Source organism: Xyrauchen texanus, chromosome 25, assembly GCF_025860055.1.
Source record: "Xyrauchen texanus isolate HMW12.3.18 chromosome 25, RBS_HiC_50CHRs, whole genome shotgun sequence".
NCBI classification, from domain to species: domain Eukaryota; kingdom Metazoa; phylum Chordata; class Actinopteri; order Cypriniformes; family Catostomidae; genus Xyrauchen; species Xyrauchen texanus.
Genome location: NC_068300.1, coordinates 4,453,943 through 4,460,824, shown reverse-complemented (window position 1 = coordinate 4,460,824; position 6,882 = coordinate 4,453,943). Strand labels below are relative to the sequence as shown.

Below are 6,882 nucleotides of genomic sequence, written 5' to 3'. Positions count from 1 at the left end.
TAAGAGTTTTGTTTTACGATGACGGATGTGTGTTTACATTTAACATTGCATAAAAAGGGGCTTTTGACCAAGAAGCACATTTGACTGTTTGCATGTGCTGCATACACCACAAGACTCGAGCGTCAATATGGCATTTGGCACATTTGCTAACTTTAAGTCACAGGTGCTTTTGAAAAACTTAACACACAATGCAATAAACCTTGCAGTGACTTTTTCTCAAAACCACATAATTTAGCCTTTTTACTGCCTGCTATTTTGTATAACTTTAAACATCAGACTAATCAAAAATAGGCTGTAAAAGTCTTCTGTCAATTGAACACAATCTACGCTGAACTGTGGAAAGACGAATGAGACAAAATTAAAAAGTGTTATATATTTTTTAATCATGTTTTAATAGTGTAGAAACTGCACAACTTCTGATCTCAGACTATATCTGAGGCTAGGACAAAAGTTAGGGAGGATTTTAGTCCAAGTAATACTTAAAGATTTACTTTGCATAAAGGAAACCTCAAAGATAGTGTATTATTTTCCAATGATTTATCAAAGAATGGACCTATACGTAGAATGGACCTCTGCTCCCCTTGACTAAATGAACGATGTTGTGAGTCTTGTGTTCTGTTGAGTGCAGAACGTGTTCTGAAACAGACCTCTAATATTAGAAAATAGTTCAGCGAAATCTCATATATTTCCATCACTTACCTGTGAGTGAATATCGCAACTTGGTGATCTCATAGTGAAAACGTGACTATATAAATTTTTGCTAAACTTTTTATACATGTCTCAAGGTAGATTTCCCTGCAGATGTGAGGTGAAGTGAACACTAGAGGAGTTGCAACAACCGTTTTATTCACTTTCACTCAAATCATGACTGCAATGGCTATGTTATGATTTCAACACACTATTGCTCTCATCACATCTTTTGAAAAAGTATGCATTATAACACTTGTATTACAGAGCCACCTACATATTTACACTTATTCCAAAATGATTTGCTTAAGTGTCTCCATGACGATTTGTGGTATTCTTCTGGTTACCTCGAATAACAAGCGCCGGCCTTGGCGCACCTCAGAGCATTGGACTAACTCGGAGGACCATGGTTCAAAACCAGGCAAGAAATCAAGCTGGCATGAGACACGACAGAGACATAGAAGCGACACGAAATTACGTGGTTGCTTCAGAAAGTGCTTTTAATTTCGGTTCTGCATTTTTAAAACACTATCGGTTAAGGTTAGGTGTTGGCTAAGGGTAAGGATGTCTGTTTTGGGTTTAGTTTTAGGTTAGGCATCTAAAATTCACCTTAAAAACCTTGTCTGATTGCAACCTCATTTCGCTCCATTTGGGCGCACACTGTTGGACATTTCACTTGAAAAGTGCAGCCAAACGTGTTATGAAAAATATGAAAAAATGAAGTTTTTCGTGTAAATTTCATGAGACCAGGCTGGAATATCAGCTGTGATCACTGAAGTCTCAGAATGTCTGATTGCTGTTTTAAGTGGCTTCTTAGTTTCACTTTCACTGAAATCTGTCACTCACCTGCAGTAATGTCATAGCTCCACCCATATTTTCATGAATATGGAACAGTTCAAATTCATAATTCAAACCTATTGTGTGTATATTAGAATTGTTTCTATAAAATTGCATATATCTGATAATTGTAGATGTGTCTACACAATTTCGTGCAGTCATGTGCTCACTTGTTGCCCTAGGTGAGAAACCCCCAACCCATATAATAATTAACAATACATTTTTAAATACAAATAATATACATTTAGCCAGAGGAGAATTGGCTATTCAAGCTTTGTCTGATTTCTCACAACGTTTTTCTTTTACACTAGCTCATCATCAGAACTCTATATAGTGTGTTATTGAATGTTTTGTTTTAAATGTGACTTCTAGATTTTTTAAACGTTGAACTGTGGTGTAGCCTGTAATCTATTCAATGTGTGATGTCCACAATGTGTTGTATATTAAATATAACACTGATAACATACTAAAAACAAGTTGGATTATCTGTAGTATTTAACTTTAATATTATACCACGTTGGAAAGACAACACTTGAATGACATTGTGCTGAATCACAATATTTTTTTCTGGGCTGTGTTACATACTGTTTACATCATTACAAAAGTACCTTGAAAGAGAATCTGACCTCAACTATATTTCATTTTCAGTGATACAATAAATGACAAAAATAAAACGAGAACAGACAATTGTGTTAATTTGTTAAATGTTTTTGTTTGTGATGTTCCCCTTTTTAAATCTATATGGTGTGCTGAGACCTTAAAGATACTTTTTTGAAAAAGAAGCTCTTAACACAAGAGCATCCACAATAAGCACATATACAGTAGATGGACATAAAAGTATGCATGATGACAAAATTATGACTATTAAACCCTTTTCTGATCAATGTAAATGGACCCGCTTGATCATTCGCAATTTAATGAGCCGACCAGCGTCTTTATCCGACAGCGGGAACAAAGTAATTTCTCTTCACAATTTCAACTAAACTTGTGTAAAGTTCAATGTCTTATGTGTAAAAACATGATGAAGAGATGATGCACCATCAGTCTGACCTTAATGTTTGTAGTTTTTCAAATTTGACAGTGAACGGTCAAACTCCTCTTCCATCGAGCAAGGGATTGTGGGCAATATAAGCTGAAAGTGTGTTCATGGGTCCACACTTCGGAAATTTACTGGAAATTGCAGACCATCCAGGCAACTTTGGGACACTCCTTTCTACATACTATGGTTTGGGACTCCCTATTTCTAATCTGATGTACTGTTTAGGGCAGATAAGGACCAGTTTGGGATGCAGGGCCAGAGAGCTAGATGGTTCCAGGAAGTGTAACTGGGGTTGAAATCTTGATCGCCAAAGGAGACTGCTGATGTCAAGATTTATAGTGGAGAAAAAAAATGTGGTCTGTTTTCACCCACAGTCGATTGGATCAATCTCAAAACATATGGATTATCTTTTTGCCAGTGGCGTGTGGTGGACTTATGAAATGAGAAGGCATCTCAGAGTCAAGCGAAACCCAAACAGAAATCTAATATTTATTTATCCATGCTGGAAAAAGTATGTGAACCTTTGTATTTAATAACTGGTAAAACCTCCATGAGCAGAAATAACCCACCAGATGTTTCCTGTAGCTCATTATCAGCCTTTTATATCACTGAGGAGGGATTTTACACAGTTCATCCTAACAAATTTGTTTCAGTATAATAATGCTTGAGAAGAAAATATGATGCACCGAATGACAAAAAATTATTAATGACCTATGATTTATGACCTAATAGGTTGACATTTTACCTTTGCTTCCTCTTACCCCCTCCCTCCGGCTGTTGTACATGTTATGGTATGATGTGTTTGGTCAGGCGTTATGACCTTCCTCTGAACTCAAACTAAGAAATTGTGATTAAATAACACATTGATGTAATCATCCAGATGTTTTTCAAATCATGATAAAGTAATGTGTGTGGGGTCATATTATTATTGTAATTATTAATGTAAGACGTAAAAAGTAGTATTACATTTAAAATGTGTTTAAATTATGTATCTTTAACGGTGGGCAATGCTTAGTGACAAAACTTCATGGTTACTATCATAACCTCCGTTCCCCGATGGAAGGAACAAGATGTTGTGTCGATTATAGTGACACAAGGGGTCTCTTCTGAGAGCCTTGCATACCTCTAAACTTGAGAAAAGGCCAATGTCAAGTTGGCAGACAGAATTTGCATGCCCAGCCCCGGACATATGGGAATAAAGGGGAGCTGGTGAGCGAATCTCAGACAGGTTTTCACTGAATAGCCGAGAATACAGTTATGGCACATTACAGTGGTAGGGATAGTGACATGGCAAGGGGAACACAACGTCTCGTTCCTTTCATCGGGGAACGGAGGTTTCAACAGTAACCATGACGTTCCCCTTCTGTCACTCACTCGATGTTGTGTCGATTGTAGTGACACAAAGGGTCCCACTTCAAAACGCCATGCACTACCCGTGTTACGTGACTGCAGAGCCAGGTGCAAGCAGGCTGCTGCGTGCTAGAAGCAGCTGGGTCGGCTGCACGTAACCCTCCCAATGCCTCCACAAAAAGGTGTCATATACCGCTCTTAGGATCCCAGTACCCATACGGGAACAGGCGATACGACTTGTATGGGAGCCAGCTGCGACTTTTTCTCTCTCTATGTTTCTGAGGCTATCTTAATGCTATAGATGCGTCGGAGAAGGCATCCTTTTCCATTCCTATTCTTTCTGGGGGGAAAGGCCCAAGATTGGCCGGAACCCACCGCCTTTTTTGGGTACGATGAGGTAAGGGCTGTAGAAACCCTTCTTCATCTCGGCTGGAGGGACAAGCTCTATCGCGTCCTTGAGTAGCAGCGTGGCAATCTCTGCTCATAAAGTGCTGCCGTTTTCGCCACGCATCGGAGTGGAGTGAATACCGCTGAAACAATAAGGGAGCCGAGTCGGGTGGTCCTGGCCAGCCATCGCGACGGGCTGGTAAGCTCAAGCCATGCATCTAAGCTCCATGTGAGGGGCAATAACGGGGCGATCATTTTGGACGTACCGGGTAGGGCCTCGTGGCGGGGGCGGGGGCAGGTAATAGTACGTCAGGAGGCAAACACGGGTCCCGAGGCTTGGGTGCTGAGAAAAAACTCAAGGCACTTTCAGGTTTTTTTCAGACCTGCCAAAATGTTTGAAAAGGGAAGGTTTTATTATTGAATGTTTTAATGGCCTCAAAGTTGTGGTATGTTTTATATGTGACAGAAATGCCTTTGTGGGTAGAAGGGAGGTTGAAGAAATGTTTTCTCTGGTTTTTGTGGGAGGGTAAACACCTGAGAATAGCATACAATACCTTATTAGGACCATTAGAAGAGGGGGGGTTGGGGTTAATGGATATTAAACAAAGGAAAAACTGCTTAAGAGTTAAAATAGTCAAAAAATTGTTGCAAGACGAAAATGAAACGGAATTGAAGAAGGTTATGAAATATTTTTTAAACAAATGTGGGAATTTTAATTTGGGGGAGGATATTTTATGGATGAAAACAAAAAACTGGATGGTGGAAGGATTACCTGACTTCTATAAACAGATTTTAAGTGCTTGGGGGTGCTTGGGGGGATTTCTTAAGTGTAATAGATTATAATCTGAAAGGAAGAGAAAACATCTTAAACCAACCTCTGTTCTTAAACAAAAGGATTTTAAGAGATGGGAAAGAGATCTTGTTTAAAAAATGGATGGAGGTGGGAATAACAAGGGTAAGAGATGTTTTGTATGAATTTAAAGAAGGGTTTTTACCATCACAATTTATAATGGATGCAATGGAGGAAGCAAAAGAGGAATGCAACAAACGAGAAATAGAAAATAAATACGAAATGATCAAAAACGCAATACCGAAGGAATGGATTAAAAGAATAGAAAACATGGAAGAATGGAAGGAAGAGAAAGACATTAATGTCGGCCTGAAAGGGGAAATATGTAATTTTAAGGAGTGTAATGTGAAAAAGTTTTATTAACAATTTTTGGGTACAGAGATTTAAAGATCTGAAAAAAGAAAGTATATGGAGAAATATGAGGGGAAAGATTGTGGAAACCAAACTGGAATGTTTAGAGTATTTTATAAGGCACAAAGTAATTTTTACCGATTGTATTTTAACTAAGATTGAAATGGAACAGAATGCAACATGTAAAGTATGCAAAGACGAAGACGAAGGAATTTTACACTTGTTTCTATACTGTAAAGAGTTGGAGGATTTTTACAGAAAATGCAAGATTAATTAATAATAAAAGAATTAATTGAGGACTGGGACGAAGAGGTAATAGAATGGAAGAGGATAGTGATGTTTGGATGGGAGGAAAATTGTCAAAGTAAAAAGTTTGTGAACCTGTTAATAATGTTGATAAAAAATGCAGTATGGGAAAGAAGAAATGTGGCCAAAGAAGGAAGAGTGGTGCTTAATGTTTGGAATGTTCTTAAAAAGAAAACAGAAAGATATATTAAAGGACTGTATTGGTATTTTAAGTATGAAAACATGTTGCAAAGTTTTTATGTCGTTTTTTCTCCAAGGGTTTTTAAAGTTTTAAAAGATTTAGCATGGAATGTACCTGGAAGTGACTTGGTTTTTAAAGTAATATTTATGTACTGAATGTTTTAAAGAAATATAATATATTTCTGCCTGTAGAAGATGTCTTTTAATTTATTTTATTGTATAGGTTGAATATGTTTTAACTCTGAATCCTTTTCTTATGTACATTATCTTGTTATTCAATCATCTGTAAGAAAACAATGATTTTGTATTTATAAGTTTGATAATGTTTTCAATCAAAAAAAAAAGGTGGATTTCCCTGGAGAGATTGCCAGCTAGCTCTCCAGTGGCTAAACCTAAATGCAATAGTGAAAAAAATCAACTTGTATTTGTTACCTTTTGGATGTTCCTCACATCTCTAAATGCAAGAGGACAATCATTTAGAAGGGAATGTATAATATAGATTGAACTTAACATTGTCCTGTCACCCAAACAGGGATTTGAACCCTAGAACCTCAGATTAAAAGTCTGATGCTCTACCAACTAAGCTATCCAGGCTCTTGCAAGGCACTTTCAGCTTTTTTCAGACCTGCCAAAATGTGCACTCACCTTCTACTTAAATAATCTGTTCAGATCTGGAAGAGCAAGAGGAACATTATTTAAAGCACAGGGCTGTTAATCAGAAGGTCACAGGTTAATCAGAAGGTCACAGGTTCTAACCCCACAGCCACCACCATTGTGTCCATGAGCAAGGCACTTAACTCCAGGTTGTTCCGGGGGGATTGTCCCTGCACTGTAAGTCGCTTTGGATAAAAGCGTCTGCCAAATTTCATAAATGTAAAATGTAAATGTATCATCC

The 6,882-nt window shown here is 37.7% G+C and overlaps 1 non-coding gene across 1 annotated transcript; it reads right to left on the bottom strand.

Moving 5' to 3' along the window:
- Window positions 1-6,508: 6,508 nt before the first annotated feature.
- On the bottom strand, window positions 6,509-6,581 carry trnak-uuu (transfer RNA lysine (anticodon UUU)). The gene has a single exon. It is a non-coding gene; the product is annotated as a tRNA-Lys (tRNA).
- Window positions 6,582-6,882: the final 301 nt, after the last annotated feature.